The 23,490-nt window shown below is 34.5% G+C and overlaps 1 protein-coding gene across 2 annotated transcripts in view; it reads right to left on the bottom strand.

Moving 5' to 3' along the window:
• LOC140439249 (probable multidrug resistance-associated protein lethal(2)03659) overlaps positions 1-23,490 on the bottom strand; it is a 173,437-nt gene that overhangs the window by 124,429 nt on the left and 25,518 nt on the right. Inside the window, exon 1 of one of the 2 annotated variants that reach the window (XM_072529049.1) lies at positions 12,713-12,850. The exons of the other annotated variant lie outside the window; for it this stretch is intronic. The gene's annotated coding sequence lies outside the window, so the exon portion shown is untranslated. Of the gene's footprint in view, positions 1-12,712; positions 12,851-23,490 lie in introns of those variants that run through there. 2 annotated transcript variants of the gene reach the window in all.

Below are 23,490 nucleotides of genomic sequence, written 5' to 3'. Positions count from 1 at the left end.
ATAAACCGAATTTAATATAACCAAAATAGATTTTGCTTAGGGTGCTAGATGCTTTTAGCATGAGCTATTATCTCTAATTTGTTGATTAATTCACTTATTTTTCCTTAAACCCCCCTCTTTAGTCAATTCCTGTACCTTTATTCTTTTTAAGTCTCTGAGGAGCTCAACCTCCTCATGCCAAATTTAATCCCATAGGTTATAATTTTAATTTCTTCAGCCGTAAGATTTTTAATCAATTTTTTGGGCCCACTTATATAAACGTTTTACCATACGAGCAGTGAGATATAGTGAGATATTCCATCTCACAGTGTTTTCGGACAGATATCAGAAATTGCTATTTAATCTTAGCATTAAATGTATAAGATAGTGTTTAATCTGTTTTTTATTCCAGCCCTCGGCTGGTGGTTCTTCGTCCTTTAATTCTTTAGAGGAGTCAATGTTTTCCATTCCACCTCTTCTAATGAAAAATTAAACTTTGCGACACTCACTTGAAATCTTTTAATCCAAAAACCGTGCTGCTTATTATACTGTAAGTTAAAATCAGCATAATTTTAAACAACTTATTATAAAACGAAGCACAGCTAAAAGAAAAATTATTTTAAAACAATAACAGGTTATAAATTTTAATGATGTAATAGGGGCATCATGTAACAAGGGAATCCCAGAATTGCAAAAGCTCACTCTATGGTCATCTGGATATGAATAGTTAAAATTTAATAATTTTATAATAGTTAATAATAGAAATTTGTTGATGAAATACAAACTGAACAACTTTAAAATCGCAACGAAATTATCCGCATAAAAAGAGACCTTATTGTAATATGTAACAATGCAGTTCACGGAAATCCAGAACTTCCAAAGAAGACGATATGTCAGACAAGTCTCGTGAAATGACAGGAACGGTGGTAAAACTGATCACTGGACATGGACATTCCGTGCTTACTCTAAACATTTCGGAAAGTTTGTGATTTCATTTTAACCCTTCCTACATAGCTTAAGATACAACTACCGTTTCGCATGACACTAAAAAAGTCTCTCTTATAATCTGAAAACTGGCCTAATATGTTTAGTTTGCCGTAGTAATGCCCTCTGGAAAATGTTTATTGGTTTTAGATATAACCCTTGAAAGTCTTATTTTCGTTTGTGGTAAATAATCCAGTGAACAACCACTACATTTTTTATTCTTTTTTTTTATTTATTTATTCTATTGTTTATTATTTTAATATTTACTTGTATTTTAAATAAGTTAAATTCTTTGTAACTTAATTTCTTCCAAAATAGCTTCCAATATTCCTTCTTTTCATTCCTTACTGTTTTAACTTTATCTTAGAGTTCATGATTCACCAATTTTTTCTCTTTTTTCACTTTTCTACCGATCGTAATAAAATGGAAAAGTTTAATGTGAAAAAATTCACTGCAACACTCTACTTAAAGTTTTATTATGTTGTTTATATGTGCATGTAATGCTTAATGCAGTTGAGATTGGGAGCCTCAAAAACTATTGCATAAGTAATAGCTTATACCCCAAGCTTTAGATACATTGACATACCAATGTGGAGGTGCATTATGGTTAAAGAAAAAAATCTTCACCAATAAAAATGTGCGGTTATGTTACAGTACTCCGGAAACTGTACCACAGGCTACCCCAAATAGATACATTTTCTGGATAGATCGACGATTTCTTGGACTTAACGGATTGGTTTAGACAGGATACATTTAAATTTAAAATATGTTTCCAAATGAGATCTGTAGGTGAAAAATACAGATTTTTATTTCTTGTTAATTTAAATAATCTAGAACTAAGTCTTCTGATTCTTTTTTATTTTTTTTTACCGTTTGTTCTTCGTAGATCGTATTATCCTTAATTGCCTTATTGAATATGTTTTATTTACTAGTATACAAGTCTTCGTAACTTTGACAAAGTTACCTGGAGATATCTTGTATCAACATGAGATCGTGCGTTTTCATAGACATATTATGAAAGTTTTGCCATAACTGCCTCGCTGTTGGGGGTAAATTACACCTATTTGGGACAGATTCATAGTCCGTAACCGAATTTGCCTCTCTGCTGTTTTCCTTTATTTATCTCCGTGTGAATTTATGTTTACATGTTGGGACGAAAGACTGTTATATTCCAGTGTACCAACAGACTAAGGATATAATCTAGAGATCACCAATCCTTTGGTTCATTGCTTAGGCAAAAATTTACTACTTTATCATGCATATCCTGGACATGATACTGCTACACCTCGAGACTGGAAATTTTTTAACCTAATATGAGCCCATTGTAATTCAGCTATCTCGTGATTTGCTGGTTTGATGTGAAGTTTGTATTTGTACATATTGTTTGCGTATGTGTATCATTTTCAATCAACACACCTTACGTTAATAGTGTAGCTGTACGTCATATTCTCCGTAGGTGTTTATTTGCTTATAACTTATACAAACTTGTCCTTTGTATTCTTTACCTTCCAGTAGTCGCGCAAGGTCTAGTATTCCGGGTCAAAGTTTAAATTCTGATTTTGACGAAAGTGGGGAAGCCAAGAAATTCGGGCGCATAGTACATTCCCAACTATCTTAAATAACTTTGTGCGTTAGTAAGGCCAATTTTACGTGTATATTTAAACAGTTAAAAAGTTAGATGGTCTGTGACACTAAGGTGACTAATCGTGGACTGTTTTTTTCACTTTCTTAATTTATTTATAAGTATATTTATTATTGGATACAATTTTTTTACTTAATATACTCATTTATAATTTATTATAGATATAAATTATTAAAAACAACAGCAAGAGGAAGCAACATTGATGGAAGAGGTGATGACCGATAGTGACAAAGCTGCCGATGATGATAAAGAATCAGACCATAAGGTAAGAGATATGGAAGGAAGTAAATCTTAACAAGATATTTCTCATAGGAATGAAGACGATATTCCAGAGAGCAATAGATTATCGCACATTGAAAACGTATGAATGACGTAGCACTCCGAAGAAAATGCTCATTAGTTCCTGAGACTCTAAGAATCAGAACACATACTATTATAAACATTTTTCTTTTCCAAACGAATTACTAGGCTTTTAAAATGGATTAGAGAAATATGAGAATACTTTATCGATGATGGTATGGTTAATTTGAATGTTTAATTTACAAATCAATATATCAAATCCATTCGCCACAATTTTTTTCCGACATCGAGATGCTGCACCTTGGAATGCAATTGAGATTCGTGCTTTACTAGAGCTACTGTACATGGCCAGAGTTACTTACGCAAAACGTCTGAACGTTGAAGATATGTGGAAAACCGATGTATCACTTATAAAGTATTTTCATCTTAGCATGTCTTTAGAGCGGTTTAGATTTCTCCTGAAATGTTTACGTTTTGACGACATGAATTACTTTGAAAAAAAAAAGGTCACTTAATAAGCTGGGACCTATAAGAACTCTCTTCGATAATTTTGTACCTAATTGTCAAAATCATCACAGTCGTTCTATGTACCTATTGACGAAATGCTACCAGGATTTAGAGATAGATGTGGCTTTCGTCAATATACACCATCAAAACCGAATAATTAAGGGGAAAAAATATATGTTTTATCTGATTCATCTTCATATTGTACAAGTCGTATGGGGGTGTATGTACAGCTGCCAGAAGGACCATTCAAGATTTCAACCAGTGCCAAAGATGTTGTCTTACGGCGTTCTGATAATATTCGAACATCTTATTGTAATTTGACGATTGAGAATTGGATTACGTCAATACCTTTGGTTAAAGAATTGATGCAGAAATCTAATAGCTTGACTGAATAGGAATAATCAAAAAAAGCCATCTTCAGAGCTATGGTCAAGTTTTTAAAAAGTATCACTACTTAAGAGAGATCCTTTTTGGTGGAAAAATCCACAATTTTCCTTTAAGCTATTTCTTTAGCTTAAGATGTTTCTTAAAAAAACGTATAATAGACTGCACACTGGACTCCACCGAAACACATTAAAAAATTGGGTTATGGTACTGGTATCAGAACCTGGCCGTTTGTTGGAGTTAAAGCAGCAGATAGCTATCAGAGCTCTCACTCTATATAGTTTCTGGCCGGCATGGGTCTTTTTGTTGATTTGCGCTGAGCAGTGAATAAAACTCTTCTTAAAAGATCACCAGTCCCAAAGTGACTGTATAATGTATACAGTAGGTACTTAATTTCTTTGTTTGCACAATTATACACTAGAAAACTGATAATATGCTAAGGATTTTTTCTATGTTATGTACAATTAGAAAACAGTTATATACAATTGGAAAAAATATTGCTATAGAAAAGCACTGATAAGTTCTTGTTAATAAAAAAGCATTTTTAAATTTGTTAACGTCCATTTGATTTAAAAATAATCAAAAGCTCTTGATGGTGAATGTTTCATTTTAAACTAGAATAAAGTTTTGACGAGCCATTTAATGTAAACAGTAAGCATTTATAAACATCAAAGTACAAGATATATTATCCTGCTTATTTTCCAACGTTTCTTTACATAAACAGCATAATTACCTTTTTTCATCAAAAAGAATTAGACTACTTAAAAGAAATACGCCAAGAAGTTTCCATTTTATCTCTTTGACGTGTTTTATGTCAAAAAGGAGTGTCTTTTTATAGATTACTTCAAAGATGAAAAAATATAATCATATTTCTATGGAACAGAAACATAAAAATATCAGAATGTCGTATCGCTTTGCTTAAATTGAGTTTTTAGTGTGTTTTATAGGCCTGTAGAAAGGATGTATACTAATGTAGAACAACTCTAAAAATGGTGACAGAAGGAAGTGTTGTGAAAACTAAGTTATATAAATTGCGATTAATTTAATATTGGTTATTAAAATCATAATTTATTCAAATTCGTCATACATATTCGTCAACAAATATATACAAATAAACAAAAATTGTTTTAAAATATACAATTTAATAAAAAAATCCAATACAATGTCTTCTTCTTCTTCTTCTTCTAATGGCGCTACAACCCTTTGTGAGTCTTGGCCTGCTTAACAATGTTCTTCCATTCTGCCCTGTCGGATACTTTCCTTCGCCACTGCTTGATGTTCATGGTTTTAAGATCCCTCTCTACGTCGTCTATCCATCTTTTACGGGGCCTTCCTCTTGTTCTGTTTCCTTGGGGCTTTCATCTCTGAACTACTTTTACAGCTCGATTATCTGGCATTCTTTCTAGGTGACCAAGCCAGTTTAGTCTTTGTGATTTTACAAATCTGACAATATCTGCGCTCTGCATTAGTTCATCCAGCTCGTGGTTCATTTTAATTCTCCACCAACTATCGCTGCATTGGGTTGGTCCAAATATCTTCCTTAGTATTTTGCGCTCAAATATTCTCAGTTGATTTTCATCAGTGGTTGAGAGGGTCCACGTTTCACATCCATATGTGACCACTGGTCTAATTACTGTTTTGTAGATTCTCAGCTTAGACTCACGATTCAGTAACTTACTTTTCATTAAGTCTTTGTATGCATAAAAGCACTTATTACCGCTAAGAATCCGTGCTTGTATTTCTTGACTGATATTGTTGTTGTCATTCATTATTGAGCCTAGGTAGGGAAAAGTGGAGGCATATTTGTAGGTATGGTTGTCTACCTTCAGATTCTCATGTTCATTCGATTTTGTGCACTCCATATATTTTGTTTTACTTTCATTTATATATAGACCAAACGTAGCAGCTTCTCGTTTCAGTTCTATAACTTTTTCGCTCAATACCCTTTTGTTGCGGCTTATTATGGCAACATCATCCGCATATGCGCATATTTGCATAACTGTTGTATTAATACAGCCGTTTACATCCAGTTTTCTAACAACAGCTTCTAAAGTTAGATTAAAAACTGATAAGGTTGATAAGGCATCCCCTTGTCTAACTCCATTTTCAATATCAAAGGCCTGCGTCATATCTCCATCAATTCTCATCATAGCTTTGGAACCCTCCAGAGTCATTCGTATAAGTTTAACCAACTTATTGGGTATCCCTAACATAGATAGTTGCTTTAACATCTTTTGTCGATCTACTCCATCAAACGCCTGTTTGAAATCGATATACACAAGTTGTAAATAGGTATGTTATATTCAACACATTTTTCATGTATACCTCTTAACATATGTATTTGGTCTATAGTTGACCTCCTTGGTCTGAAGCCACATTGGTATTCACCAATAATCTCCTCCGAAAACGATTCCAGGCGGCTATATATAATTCCTGATAATATCTTGTAGATGACATTTAAAACTGTTGTGCCCCTATAATTTTTGCAGAGTCGTTTGTCTCCCCCTTTGTACATAGGAAGTATGATTCCCACTTTCCAATCTTCTGGGATGACTTCTAGTGTCTATATGCGGTCGATTAGTTTATGGATACGCCTCCATAGCGCATGTCCACCATTCTTTATCAGTTCTGCAGTCATTCCATCTGTGCCAGGTGCTTTGTTATTTTTTAGATGTTTTATGACGTTTATCGTTTCTTCCAATGTTGGTTGCTCAACTAGTTGTTCTGCTGTGTGGTGAATTATCTCTTCATCTTTGTTTTGTTCTTTTTCTGGGTTTAACAGCTCTTGAAAATGCTCCTTCCACCTTTTCATTATTTCCTCTTTCTCGCTGATAATTGCCCCATTTTTGTCCTTGCAGACTGTTGATCTTGTTATGTATCCTTGGGTGCATTGCTTGATTTCCTTGTAAAATTTTCTAGCCTCTCTTCTTCTTATCCAATACAATGTACGATGTGTAAAAAAATATATAAAAATAAGTTTTAAAATAAATGAAAAATTTTCTATGTAAAGAAAGTCTAAATATTGCATCCAGTTTATCTATATTATTGTTATCTTTCTCCGGTGGAGAGCAGGACATATGTGGTCAGGGTTGACTAATGTTCATGGTTGTCTCTACTTTTAGATCACAAGATAATTCCAAAGATCCTATCAATTATATGAACCGGAGTGGAGTATATAGACTTAAATATTCAGATTGCAATGCCACCTACATAGGTAGAACATGCAGATCTCTTTCTTCACGCTCTCTAGAGCACATAAAAAGAGAAAACACTTCCACTTCTCAACATCTCAAAGAACACAACCACACCCTCAATATCCCAGAAGACGTTTGACTCATCCACAATATCTCCCAAAAAAATTTCCTCAAATTAGATTTATACGAAGATCTTGAAATTCTTAAAGAAAAACAAAAAAGCCCAAATTGCGTTAATCGTCATGTTTCATTCAATCGAGATTTTCTCCCTCTCCATCGCCAACTTTTCTCCTAACCCACATCCCCAATTTACTTCTACAATTAAAATCTATATTCATTATTAGTTCACCTAATACTCATCTTCCTTAGTTAACTCTAAAAACCTTTCTTCCAATACATCTTACTCTCCATCTATCCCACTCTTTTCTTTTCAACCAAAACTTCCTGCCTTAACCACTATAACCAATAGGTACTTTCCATGCTTCTATTTCAACACTTCCAAATTCAGATCAGATCATCCGTCATCACCCACCCCTTCCAGATTATTAAATTCTTATTTTACTTCTCTACACAACTCCCTCAGGGTTTAGCTTCGGTTCTCTGGGGACCTCAGCCTTCCGTAGTCTATCCGTTTATCACAATTTTTCCCAAAAACACCTTAATTTTCATTCTCTTTACTTAAATTTAACAGAGCCACCTATAACAATTTCATTTTACTATTATAGTCAATATAGACCAATAGTTCATTCAACTTACCAACTTATAACTTAATCTTTTATTTTCCCTATGTACCTAGTGTTGCTTTATAACAGATAGGGCCTTTTCTCAAGTTATAAGTTGAGTACTTTACGATCAATATATTACAAAACCACTTCCAACCATCAAATTTTGTCCATTTCATATACTTGTCAACACACAAAATATAACTACATCACTCAGTTTGTTAACACCCAATCAGATATTTATATTCATGAACTTGCAACTCAAGAAGTTTTACATTTTCCAGGTACCAAATGTTGTTTTTTGACATACAGGGCCTAATATAATTGAGTTATAAGTCAGTTGTTACATGAACTTTATATTACAATAGTTTTATTTCATTCATTGAATAACATTCTCACATATTAAATATATTAATTCCTATTCTTTTTTCAAGAACCCAACTTTCCACCTGTGTCTAGTTTCCATTTTCCAGGTACCAAATGTTATTAAAACATAAAGGGCCTTATATTAGAATCTTTTCATCACACCACTTGACACTGTATAGTTGGTTGCCTAACTATAATCACATAATTTTCTCACCACAATTTGATCTCACATACATAATTTATAACAATAACATTGATGGTTGATACTGTTAAAATTTTATTTTTATTTCAACTTTCACAATTTTTAAACAACGTTGGCTTCTGTCTTAAATAGACATATACAGTTACACTGACTGCTCTGTCACAACTTCCGTCATAACCTGCCAAGATTGTCATTTCAATCAGTTGCTTTAATAAAGTCCTCGTAGACATACCGTCTCAGGACTTGCAACTTAATGTAGAGTCATATGTCGCCATGTTACCAATCCAACGGTAACTTTACCATCTTAATTTTAAATTAGACATAATGTAAACTAAATTTCATTTAGTAATCTTTAAAGGGTTTTTACCCCCATATTTAGTAGCTACATCCATGTATTAACTTGTAAGTATTAACCACATTTTACATTAACCTTAGTCAAAACTTAAATTATTTCATGTTCTTTTTAATTAAGTGGTTAAATACTTTTTAGGACACTGATGATGGAATACTTATTCCGAAAACGATTTGTCAATTTAACATAGTCCAACTGGGTTTTTTATATACCTTTTTATAAAGGATTTTATTGAAAAGATAAAAGGGTTTTCAGGATGTGTTTTTTTCTTATGAATCTTGATGAAATAAATGGATGAAAAACTTTGGAAATAAATTTCCAAAGTACAAAAGTCATTATCGACGAAACAATACAGATTCTTTGTACTTGCCCACTAATATTACGCTAATGAAAATGTATGATTTATATAAAAATGAGTACAGCAGTCCAGTGTCTTTTAGCAAGTTTAAACATATTTTTCTACAAGACTTTAATTTATGACGTAAACCACTAAAAAAGATACTTGCAATCCATGTGACACACTTATTCTACAGATTAATGATGCTGAAAATAGTACTGAAAAACAGAAACTTCAGGAAAATCATCAGGAGCATGTGGCACTTGCAAACTTAGCTCAAGTTCTAATGAAAGACGATTTAAAGTTTGCAAAAGGAAACAAGAGTTCAGAGACATTTACCTTTGACTTGTAGAAAACTCTGCTTTTGCCGCGTATTCCAACTAACATCATGTTCTACAAAAGATAAATGATGTTATACAATTGCGGAATCCACAGTGTCAAGAGTGGAAAGGGCTTTTGAAATGTTTGGATAGAGGGACAAGCTGGTCGGGGCGCTCAGGAAGTTTCATCTTGTTTATACAAACATATTATGGCTAATGTTGACAAAGTCACCAATCTGACACTATGGAGTGATTCGTGTGGTGGCGAGAATAGAAATATCAAGATAGTTCTTATGCAAAAACTGTGTTGGAAGTCCACCCTAGCCTTCAAAATATTACTATGAACTTTTTAGTCTGTGGGCACAGTTTTCTGCCAAACGACAGTGAATGCTAGAAAACGAAATATTTTAATATATATATATATATATATATATTTAGGGATTCTACAGTATTCACTGCCTTCCCTCGCTCAACCGTTTCCATCTCTCTCTGTTGTTCCATTCTCCATCGTTTAGTCCTCTCTTACTCATGGCGTCGTCTACTTCGTTTCTCCAGGATTTTCGGGGTCGTCCTCTTTTCCTCCTTCCTATGGGGCTCCATTCGGTTATTCTCTTTATCCATTTGCTGTCGCTAGTTCTTCTTACATGTCCATACCACTTAAGTCTTTTTTGTTCTATATATGTTAGTATGTCTGTTTCTATTGATGTTCTTTGCTTTATTTCGTCATTACTTCTCCTATCTATTCTTGTTACTCTGCAGCATCTTCGCAGGCATTCCATCTCTGTTGCTATTATCTTACTGCTGTTTTTCTTGTTTATGATCCAATTTTCGGCCCCATATGTCATAATACTTCGCACTAATGTTTTATAAATCTATCTATAGGTGTCTATCCCACCATACTGAGTTAAGTTGTCGGATTGCTGTTCTTGTTTGTCCTAATCTTTGTGTAATTTCTTCCTCTGTTGTTGCCTTTTTCGTGATTATAAACCCCAGGTATTTGAATTTATCCTTTCCTTTGATTGTTACGTTGTCATCAATCTGTAGATCTTCTATGTCTTCTTCACTTGTAGATAGGTACTCTGTTTTCGCGAGGTTAATATCTAGGCCAGCCTTGGTATATTCTTCTTGTAGTTTCTTCATCATGTAGCTGAGGTCGTCTTGGTCTTGTGCAATCACTACTTGATCGTCTGCAAAACTTAACGTATATAGGTATTCGTTCCGTACCGGTACTCCCATGCCTTCGCATTTTCTTTTCCATGTAGTCAAGACTTTCTCTAAGTATATTTTGAATAGGGTTGGAGATGTGGAACAACCCTGCAGGAGCCCTTTTGTTGTGGTGAAGTCTCCTATGATTCTTGTTCCCATTTTAATGGACACTTTATTTTCTTTGAAATATTTTAAACGTAGTAAAAATGGAATCTGTTTACTTTAAGTCTACAAGTGATATTGAAAAAAGTATTGTCAACAGAAAAAAAGACACAACAAACACCAAGATAAACTGGTTGAAATTTAAACAAATCCGCATTATTTAAAATAAACCAATGTCTATTTACGTCAGTAACAACTACAATAACGAATTTGTTGGAATAAACGTGCAAAAACTAGGATTTGGCAGGCCTTCTTCCATGTCATATTTGTTGAAAAGTCTGTGGCCAGAAGGAAAACCAATATCGCCTGAAAAGCTTAAGGATATCGCATCATTTCTTCATTTAATTCCGAATGATTGTAAAAACTTTGATCGTAATTTATCATCTAATAAAGAAATTGAAGATGATGGGTACAATGGGATGCTGGACTTTCAAATTGAAATTGATTAAAATACTATTCGATTACATATATCAAAATTGAACAAAAACTTCCTAATTTTTTCCATTACACTAGTATTTTCATAATTATTATTTTAAAATTTTATTATTGTAGTTCAGTTTATTTTTTATTTTTAAGCTATAAAATAATATTAGTTTTTTACTTAGTTTTTTGTATTATTATTGTCAAATAATTACAATCTACAGAAGTTTGTGTTTTTATTTCTCTATTGTGAAACGTAATTAATTAATATGTATAATACGCAATAAGGAACCAATCACCATTCTTTAGGAATACCAAAGCCGTTATTATATATTATGTTAGTTTAAGTATCAACAATAAAAATACTATCTCTCTCAAACACGGTACAACTTTCAGTAAGGTTGTAAGTTGTACCTGTAATTTACAATAGATAGCTTTGCGAAAATGTCTCTCCTGAAAAAACACACTTTTTGGAGTTGAGTCCTTCTTGCATAATTACCTACAATTTAGGATTGGCCAATCAGGACCATTGATCAATAAAATGGTAAAGAGATATTTAAACTAGTACGAATATATGATGTAAGTATAACCCAATAAAATAACAAGAAACGTATATAAAATCTATCATCTCCCAATCGGAGATGATAGATTGTACACGATACACTTCACTGACCACCAAGCCATTCTAGCTGAAGACGAGAGTGATGTAGGCTCCATGCTTAGAAAACTGGAAGATGAGTATACCAAATGGGGCCTCACAATTAATATACAAAAAACTGAGTGCTTAGTTGTAGGAGAAAAACCGGAAAGCCTACAAATCGAAACGGGAACTATAAAACTAAAAGACAATTTTAAATACTTGGGAGTCCAAATAACATCAAAAGCAGGAAGTAGCAAAGAAATACACTCCAGGATTGGCCAAGCAAGATCAGCCACCAGACAGCTACACGGACTATTATGGAATAAAAAAATAACAAAAGAAAATAAAAGAAGAATTTATAAAACAATAATAGAAAGTATTGGGCTGTACGGCGCCGAACTGGAAATGAACTACTGGAGATGATGTTGCCAGCTCACTAGACTTGATAGGGTGAGAAACGAAGATATTCGGAGAGAAATGGAAATCGATCTAGACATAATAGACACAATCGAAGCCAAAAGACTTAACTGGTATGGACACCTTCAGAGAATGCCTGAAAATAGATGGCCAAAAAAAATAGAAGAATGGACTCCGCCAACTAGAAGAAAACGAGGTAGACCAAGACGATCCTGGAGAGACGATGTCGACGATGCAATGACAGCCAGAGATCTAACAACTGAAGATTGCTTCGACAGAAAACGCTGGAAATTAGGATGCGAGAAGCGGCGCCAGCTGTAGAAGACTCGCTTGTTATATATACGTATATAAAACAAATAGTACCACAAAAGAAAAAAGTCAGGCCAATAATGAAATAAATAAAGTAAATTGTAGAGGTGAAAAAATGAAACAGAATAAACGAAACAATGAAACGAATGGGTAAATGAAAACAGATATAACTGATCAAAATTGAAGCCAACTGATATAACTAAAAAGAAGTATAAAAATAGATAACCCAAAATACATTTTTTCCAGTTAAAAACATATAATTTTCTTACCTTACACTTAAACGACCAAGTTTAACACCAACTTTTTGAATAAAAAAATTCATACCATTCGCTTTGCAATCTATGCTATTTACAAACATTATAAGTGAATCATTATTAGTTATTTTCATTTTGTCGGCTACTAAACTTACACTAGTATGTAGCACTCAAACTACCTTGTTGTTAGTTAGATAAGAAATGCACGTAAGGAGTTATGTACTGTATGTAATCATGGGCTTGTAAAATATTTGTAACAATTTTTCAATAAATGTTATTACTTTTCTAGATTGTTCAACTTACATGAGTCAATTTATATTAGGAATAAAATATTTTTATGACTTAAGATAATTAAAAAACAACAATATAAACTATATTGAGGATAAATAAACTAACAATAAACGTATTCATCACTCAATGACGTGCACTACTGGCTACAAATATGCAGATTATTTACCAATTATCAAATGCTACTCATGACAGAGTTACTATTCGTCTTTATATACTAAGTGACATATAAATACGAATACAAATTGTGAGTACCAAACGGTCGAGATAGAAGTACCCCCGCCAAGCCTGGAAGAAATTATCACGGCGATAGAAACCCTAAAAAATGACAAATTCCCGGGACTAGACAATATTGATGTGGAACTGATTAAAAAAGGAGGGTATGAACTTAGAACTAAAATACACCAATTAATGAAAGAAGCCTGGGAACAAGAAATAATGCCAAAAGAATGGAGTGGCTGTATTATCGTGCCAATACATAAACAAGGCAGAAAGAATACATGTGGCAACTACAGGGGAATCTCACTAATCGGTACTACATATAAGATATTAGCTTCAGTTGTACTAAAACGATTACTGCCATATACAGAGGAAATTATTGGCGATTACCAATGCGGCTTTAGGCCTGGAAGATCAACAATCGACCAAATATTTACTATCAGACAAATACTAGAAAAGTATTGGGAATATAATAAAGAAGTACACCAGATCTTCATAGATTTCAAACAAGCATATGATTCCATAGATCGCTTAAAACTGTGGAGTGCAATGATGGAGTTAGGCGTACCAAAGAAGCTGACCATGATTGCGCGAATGTGTGTCAACAATTCCTTTGCACAAATTAGAATAGGAGGCAAAACTTCAAAGGCTTTCGGCATAAGCACCGGACTCAGACAGGGAGACCCGCTGTCCCCATTACTATTTAACCTAGCATTGGAATATGCAATGCGAAAAGTCTATACCAGAGTCAAACCAGACATAACTGCCAGAGGAGCAAAGATTATTCTCGCATTTGCAGATGATGTAGATGCAGTAGCACAGACAACACTGGAAGTTAAGGATATAGTATCGAACTTTGAAGAAGCAACACTAAGCGTAGGCCTGAAAATAAACGAAGAAAAAACTAAATACATGGTCGTATCAAAAAAGGAACGACAGCGAATAAGACAAAACATTACCATAAACGATTATAATTTTGAGGTGGTCAAAGAATTCAAATACCTAGGAGCAACAATTACCAGTGAAGACACAGAAGAACGGGAGGTTGAAATACGAATACTGGCGGGGAATAAATCATTCTTTGCCATTCAACATCTAATGAGGTCAAAGCTTCTCTCAAGGCGTGCCAAAATCCAAATGTACAAAACCATAATACGACCAGCAGTGACATATGGAAGTGAAACATGGACATTGAGAAAGAAATAAATCAATAAGCTATTAGTATGGGAACGCAAAATCCTGCGAATTATATATGGTCCTTGCAGGAACAGCGTGACAAATGAATGGAGGAGCAGATACAACAATGAAATAGAGACTCTCTTCGGGAAAGGAAACATCGTAAGATACATAAAAGCCAATAGATTAAGATGGGCAGGCCACGTGATACGGAGTGATGACGACAGACTGATTAGCAATGTGTTTTGGGAAAGACCAGATGGTAGAATATCGACAGGAAGGCCTAGAAAAAGGTGGAAAGACGCAGTCAGGGAAGACCTGGAGAAGATGGAAGTAACGCCATGGGAAATAATAGCACAGGATCGGAATCAATGGAAGGCAATAGTAAGCGCGGCAAAAATTCACGAAGAGTTGTAAAAGCCAATGATGATGATGATATAAATACGAACACCCATTATAAATTATTATATTTTGAAAATATTTTGTACAATAACACAGGGTAGCACAATAAACTAATAATAAAAATTTCAATATGATTGAAAAAACTAACCAGGGAAGTTAATTAATAATGGGTTGATGCACCTCGCTGGTGTCGTTTTTTATAACATAGTTAATATTCTCCTGGAGTATCTCGTTACATCTCCCAATTAACTTATCCTGAAGTGGTCCCAAAGTTTGAGAAGGATGCTCTGAATTAACAAATCCCCGACCCATCATATCCCATACGTATTCAATTAGGGACAAAGCGGGGTATTTAAGGGGCAAGGCAAAATATTGACTCCAGATTGGTCAAAAAAGTCCAAGGTGACTCCCTATGTTGCCTTGCGTCATCCTGCTGAAAAATTTAATGTTTCTGCGTCTGAAAGTAGGATCTAAGATGAGGTTCCAGAATTTCTTCTACGTATTGCTGTACTATTATGTTCTCACCACTGACGGAACGGCTAGGCAAAGGAATATGACCGTGGAAAACGGAAAAATAAACACAAAAGCAAGGCAACAATCCAAGGATATAATAAAAATTGGGACTTGGAATGTAAGAGGTACTTATGAGCAGGAAGCTTTAAGAAACTTAGACCAAATTATGGAAAAATATATATACAATAGATATCCTTGCCTTGCAAAAATAAAAACAACTGAGAAATAATATAATAAAAATAGAAAAGAGCACACTGTTCAACAGTGAGGGGACCAAGAGATATTTTGTAGTGGGATTTATGGTGTCGGAGAAAGTAAACAAAGCAGCTGTAAATTTTCAACCAATATCAGACAGAATATATTACTTGAGAGTAAAAGGAAAGTATAGGAAGACATTAAGGTGATGAGTGAAGTGAGCACGAAGGAGTTAACTGAACTGTTCAACGCCATATACGATTCAGGTAATATCCCAGCGGAATGGCTATTGTCAACATTTGTAACGCTACCAAAAAAACGATCTGCGAAAACGTGCGAAGATTTCCGAACTATCAGTCTTATGAGTCATGCACTTAAAATTTTTCTTAAAATCATACATGCCAGAATTTACAAGAAATGCGAAGAAAATGTCGGTGAAATGCAATTCGGATTCCGCAATTCTATGGGTACACGTGAAGCACTTTTCACCTTACAAGTCCTACTTCAGAGATGCCGCGATGTCAGTTGTGATGTCTATATTTGTTTTATTGACTACGCCAAGGCATTTGACCGTTGTCAGCACCAGAAGATGGTCACCGCACTACCAAGAGTAGGATTGGATGAGAAGGACATTCGGATCATCATGAATTTATACTGAAACCAGCGTGCTCAAGTCAAGGTCGAAGACTAGCTGACCGACCAAGTGAAGACCATGCGAGGAGTAAGGCAAGGATGTGTGCTATCGCCGACTCTTTTCAATATATACTCTGAGGAGATTTTTAATGAAGCCCTCACAAACCTAGACATGGGAATCCGAGTGAACGGTGAATACATCAATAATATCCGCTACGCCGATGACACCGTGTTACTAGCAACCAGCCTAAACGATCTGCAGGCCTTACTAGACCGAGTGCGAACTGTGAGCGTAACATACGGACTGAACCTCAATATTAAGAAAACTAAATTCATGGTTGTCAGCCGTACAAATTTAGATCCCGGGGCACTAATGGCAGGTAGCGAAGAGATCCAGAGAGTCGACAGATTCACTTACCTCGGAACTACCTTCAACGTACAATGGGACTACGCTCAAGAGATTAGATCCAGAATTGAAATGGCACGGTCTACATTTATTAAGTTTAGATCCTTGCTGTGCTGCAGTGATCTCAGTTTGGGAACCAAGATGCGGATAGTGAGGTGCTACGTTCTTCCAGTGTTACTATATGGAGTTGAAGCCTGGACACTGACGCAAGCCACTGAAAAACGAATCGAAGCCTTCGAGATGTGGATATACAGAAGGATACTAAAAATATCTTATGTGGACCATGTCACCAACGTTGAGGTCCTACAGCGCATGACAAAAGAAAAAGAAGTGCTTAATTTAATTAAACAACGTAAGCTTGAGTACCTCGGCCACGTGATGCGGAACGAAGACAAATATCGAATTCTTCAACTTGTTTTGCAGGGTAAAATATTTGGTAGAAGAGGACCGGGAAGCCGTCGTATCTCGTGGTTAAAAAATCTCCGACAATGGTTTGGGATGACCTCAGCGGAGCTGTTTCGCAGAGCAGTCAACAAAACCATGATAGCCTTGATGATCGCCAACATCCGGACCGGATAAGGCACTGAAGAAGAAGAAGATAGGAAGACAAGTATCATTAATGTATGTACATGCGCCCACTGATGATAAAGACTTAAAAACCAAAATAGAGTGCTACGAAAAGCTAAGTACCCTAATAGGGAATATACAGACACACGATATAAAGATAATCATTGGTGACATGAATGCGAAAGTCGAAAAAGAGGAAATATATAAAAGAATAACAGGGGAAACGAAGGAATCAAATGAAAACGAAAAAAGTTAATAGAATTTGCTACAGAGAACAAAATGAAGATAGCTAGCACAAGGTTTAGTCACAAAGACATTCATAAGGTAACATGGACTGCTTCCAATGGAAAAATAAAAGATGAAGAAGAAGAATAGGACATGATCAGAAAGATCATGAACAAGAACTACCAATAATACCAAAACCAGTACGCACTTCACCTTCTAGACCATAATCATTTTTTTAATGACGATTTTCAAATTCTTCACATTCAAAGTAAAGGCCTTAAGCTATCTTTATTGGAATTTATGGAAATTAACAAATTAAAAAATACAGACATATTTCTGAATAAACAACTTAAGACAGACAGTTCTCCCTTCCTCAACTTATTCAGTTAAACACTATACAGTGTAAAGTAAAGTGTACAGGCATACCAAAAATAGATCACTTGAGAATGGCACTCTGCTGAAACAGTTTCAGTGATCTTCTTCTTATGGTGCCTATCCTTATAGCTATCCTAACTTTACTTGCAGCTATTCGGAATAGTCCGGCTGTAGACGTATTTAACCATTTCCTTGGGTTTTGAAACCAAGATATTCTTCTTCTTCCTGGTCCTCTCTTTTCAAATACCTTGCACTGAAGAATGAGTTGCAATAAGCCATATCTGTGTTCATTTCTCATAACATTGCCAAGATATTCTAATTTGCTCATTTTGATTGTGTTAGTGATCTCGCATTCCTTACCCATTCTACGTAGGACCTCAATATTAGTCACATGATCCACCCATTAAATTCGTAAGATGCGTCTGTAACACCACATCTCAAAGGTCTCGAGCTTTACTAAAGAATCTTTAGAGAGCGTCTATGCTTCTACTCCGTATAATAATGTAGAAAATACTTAGCATGTGATTAGATTTTGGTACTAAGTGGTAAATCGTGATTTCTGAAAAGAAACTTCATCTTTACGAACGCTGATCTTGCTTTCCCTATGCGTTGTTTTGTTTCAGTAGAGTGGTCTCATTGACTGTTTATGTTAGTACCAATATATGTGTAGCTGTTTACCCTGTCAATTGGCTGCTGTAGTGATAATAAATTATATTAAATTTTATATAAGAAAAGAATAAAGAAGTAATACAGAGCATAAAATCTGAAGACTGGGAAAAGTATTTCAAAGGACTTTTGGTAGAGAATAGAGTTGAATTTCAGGAACATAGAAATCAAAACCAAGATAGAATTTCAATAGTTGGCTCGCCAATAAGATTAACAATAGAGGAAATTAAAAATGTATGTAAACAGCTGAACAGGAACAAAGCACTCGGACCAGGAGATATACCCGGAGAATTGTTTAAGTACGGAACGAACAAATTGTACGAATGTCTTCGATAACTTTTTCAAGAATGCATAAACACAAGCGAAATCTCTACGGAATGGAAGATATCATACCTCAGTACTATACATAAAAAGGGTGATAAAATTACCGAGGCGTAGCTGTAACCGGATCTATGAGTCGAATATATGGAAAGGTGTTAAAGAACCGAATCGAGAGAGAATACTTAGATTATGAAGCAGAAGAACAAGCAGGATTTCATACGGGTCGATCAACTATTGACCACATTTTCTCCTTAACCTAGATAATAGAAAAAAAGATGGCAAGGGATCAAGAGATTCATATGTTGTTCGTCGACCTACGGAAAGCCTACAACAGCGTTCCACTGAAGAAGCTGTGGCAATCAATGGAAAGCACGAATATTAATATAGAATTAATAAAAGCCGTCAAACTGCTATACAACCAACCAATAACAAAGATAAAAGCAGGGACACAAATAACAACAGCATTTATAACATCAAAAGGATTGAAGCAAGGATGTTGCTTGTCTCACACTTTATTTAAAATATACCTCGAAAGTGCTTTAAAAAGATGGAAACAAAAATGCAGGATAATGGGGATACCGCTCACCAATACTATGGTATATACGCTTAACTTTGCAGACGATCAAGTAATAATGGCTCCAGATAATGACGATTTAAACTATATGGCACGAAAATTAATTAAAGAGTATGATATACGGGGTCTAGAAGTAAATAAAAAGAAAACCGAATACCTGTGCATTGGAGCATAACAAAAAGATCTCATATTAGACGATAACACTACGATAAAGCACTGCGGTGACTACAAATACCTAGGTATCACTATTTCACAAGATGGAACATTAGACAAAGCCATAAGAGAGAGAAATACGTCAGGGAGAGAAGCCATCACAATGTTAAACACCATTTTATGGGACCAATCCATCAGCAAAGAAAATAAAAAGAGGATATATGAGACTATAGTAAAAAGTATCACTTTATACAGCTGTGAGGTATGGCCACTGAAAGAAAGAACACTGTCAATGCTGAAAGCGACGGAAATGGATTTTTGGAGAAGAGCCGAAGGAAGATCTAGAAGAGAAAGGATTACCAACGAACGCATTAGAGAAATAATGGGAATCAAACAAACAATCACAGATGACCTAACAACAAAACAACTTATCTGGTTCGGACACATACAAAGAATGGACGAACAACGAATGCCAAAAGAAATACTAAAGTGGCAACCAGAAGGAAAGAGAAAACGAGGTAGACTGAGAAAAAGTTGGAGCGAAGGAATAAATAAAGAACTGAGAGAGAGAGGGCCATAGAAGAAGATCTATCGAACAACCGGTCTAAGTGGCGATTGGAAGTCGGAAAACGGCGGAGAACCTTATAAACCGACAAGTAGTAGTAGTAGTAAAATGAATTTTCATCAAGTAACGGTCGAGTCCATCACTTTCAAATAGATACCGTTTCAGCGGTAAGCAAAAATGCGAAAAAATCGCATTTTTTGCACTAAATTGTTAATACTTAAACAACCAGACCGAAATTGCTGCACAATACATAAAGCATTGCTTACTACAGGTACACACTATAGGAACTGAGAAAAACTTATTTCCCTGTACTATGATGAAGTCGTTAACTTTAAATTTACATGTAACATCTTGCGAGAAAGGTAAATTGTATGTTTTAAAGTACCTAATATACACAATTTTTATTAACAGCTGCGTAACCTTGAATTGTTTTATCAATTTAGTAATAACATTCTATTACAATAAATCACCAACTTTTAAAATTACAACATCGAAAAGAGAAAACGATTTTATAATTATAGTATTTATTTTGTGTTGAATCTAACGAAATAAAGTTCAGACAATGACATGCTTAAGCTGCCCCTTTAATGATAAATAAAAAGGTAAATAATATGACAGACCTCGCAGATTATATTATTATTACAGTATATGTGAAGAATTATTTAATAGGTTTAGGAAATTACTTTATTAATGCAAGTAGTAAGGATCACTTACTAACACATAGAAACTACAGAATACTAAAAAGTACAAAAATGAAGCCAAAATTAGTATACAGGGTGAGTCATAACTATTGGGACATAGACTAAGGACAGGTTATTTGGACCAAAATATGGCTATTGGGCCAAATATGCCTTTATAAAATGTTGCTGAGAAAAAAGATACAGGGTGTTAAAGTTAATTTTTGTTTTTCGTTGTTTGCTAATAGTTTCCCTGTATATTTATAAATTGCTCTTAAAATTGGCACAGAGGCATAACTTAGACAAGAAATAGTATTTTATCTACAATTCCACTATCAAATACCAAACTAATAAACAAAGTTGCAACTAACGTAAGGTTTCCGTTTTGACGATAAATCAAAACTAAACACACTTTAACTTAAAAGAACTCACAAAAACTCAAACTAAATGTTCTACATGGTCTCCTCCGATTTCTATGCCTTTTCTAATTCTTTTTATAAAGGATTTTTGAACGTTAAAAAAATATTATTCTGTCCCCTTATAAGATTAGCTGCATTTTGAATGTATCTCCAAAGTTCGTCTCGTGTATTAATTTCATTGGCATAAACTAAGGACTTCATATGTCCACAAAAATAAAAATCTGGCGGATTTTCTTCTTCCAAATAACCTGTCCTTAGTCTATGTCCCAATAGTTATGACTCACAAAGTATAAGTGGATATTGAGGTCTTTAACACGCGGGACGGCGCAGCCGGAGCGCTCGAAATAGAGCAAGTGTTTTAAAGATCAGTTATCCACGAATACTTCACGCTATTTTTTTATTCGTACATTTTAAAATCATGTATTATTACTACAAAAAAAAATTAAATAAGGGCTAGGAATGTAAAATGGTTAAATTTGTGATGTACATCACTATACCTTTCGTTTTTATGGAAATGAGAAAAACTAAAATTAATGTTTACTTTGTCACATAAGATTAATTATTATTACTGGTTGTATCTTGCTTAAAAATGAGTTGATTGAGTTGAAAACATTGATTACTTAAGTAGTAACGCAGAAGCTCGGTTAATACCTCAAAAATTTTAAGACGAATAAAAAAGATTACGTTTATTAAATGGATGAAAGAGCAAAAGGTAACAAAGGTAGACAAACGAGTTGTGCTTGCTTACCTTCAGAAAATGTCGGAACAGTACAAACCGTCAACTATGTGGCTACCCATTCAAAATTGCAAAGTATATTGAGGATAAACAAAAAATTTAAAATCATTTGTGAAAGTGCATGCATTTATGGAGGCAATTAGCAAGAATGACGTATGTGTTCAAGGAAGACGATTTGCGGAAGTTTTTCACAGATGCTCCAGACACCACGTATTTATTTTTAAAGGTAGTAGCTATTTGCGGTATCTTTGGCTCTTGCAGAAGATGTGAATTGTGCGATTTACGCTTCATGACATCAAGGAAGATGGAAGCGTATTGCTATCCGACCATCTAAGACAATAGATCAAATCCAACGACAAGTGGGATGGAAAGCGGCCGCTGTGGCGACTGGTTACATTGAAGAAAGTACAACCAATAAGTAGAATGTTTCAAACGTCATTGGCAGTGCCATTAATGGAAGAACAACCCCATTTTCTTCCGAGAATGATGGATGAAGGAGAACGGATGAAGGCTCCGCGCGTAGTGTTAAAAGCTCGATGTAACAAAATTGTAATCCAAGTCCAAAATATAATATAAATCGTATTAACCGTGAAAACTTTTTCGAATAGATATATCATGTTCTTTATTGGAAAACATTTCGTTTACAGACTCGTACACATCACGAGTTGTTGATATATAAATATATAACTGTAAGACACAGATATAAGATCAACAATATAATTGTAACTTAAAGATACTACAGTTCGAATAAAAGATATTAACATATAGCAGAAGGGCAATTAAATTGACAATAGAAAAGTATTTACTTGAAAAGAAAAATGCCACGTTTGTAATAGAATGAAACCAAAAGATAATTTACTTAATTAGAGATGTATATATATATGTGTATTAAAAAAAAGAGCTAGATATGCATTTTAAAGAAATTTACATGATCCATGCGATTGGTATTTAAATTATTATTTTCCTTAATAGGAAATTTATGTAGAGTATTTCTATTATATTTTTTCTTTATTTTAGTGAAACTTCAAATTGTTAAATTACTAAACGTTTTCTTCTCCTTATTCATTAAGTGCAGTACTGTAATCGAACTTCAAATACATTATTAACGTTAGATTTGGTTACAACATTAACCCAAATCTATCAATCAACATGACGTGCTCGTTAAAATACCGTAATTATTAAAAGGTAAAAAAGTTCATTTTTAATTAATACTTTTTTCTTTATTTAAATGTAAACGAGTTTTTGGTTGAAATGTACTCAAGTTTTTGCGTTTATTTTATAATACAAGGTGAGCATCGCATACGCTAAAATCCAGACTAAATTATACACCATACAGATCTTCAGTACAGAATAATAATACCTTTTGCTTGCATATTCTATTTGTTGCTATGACGTATGTTTTCATGCTAGCGATGTATATGTAATTATTGATAGTATGATGCTGTTTATCAGTTTTAAATTTATTTTGACGTGACAACGTCTTAAATTAGGTTGTGGCTCGGAGTCATTTAAGAAAAAGTGTAACGCCCGCTCACGTCTGTTACAGTGAGTCGCCGAACGAGAGAGAGGCCCGCCGGACCGGCGAATGCCTTGCGTCTCCCACTCAAACATGATCGGTCCGCTGCGCGCGGCACTAGAGAATTAGGCGCGTTGAATCGCTAAAGTTGAAAATCGTTAAAAGTA

Source organism: Diabrotica undecimpunctata, chromosome 4, assembly GCF_040954645.1.
Source record: "Diabrotica undecimpunctata isolate CICGRU chromosome 4, icDiaUnde3, whole genome shotgun sequence".
Taxonomy (NCBI): Eukaryota; Metazoa; Arthropoda; class Insecta; order Coleoptera; family Chrysomelidae; genus Diabrotica; species Diabrotica undecimpunctata.
Note: the sequence above shows the minus strand (reverse complement) of the source record. Positions and strands in the feature narration are given on the sequence as shown.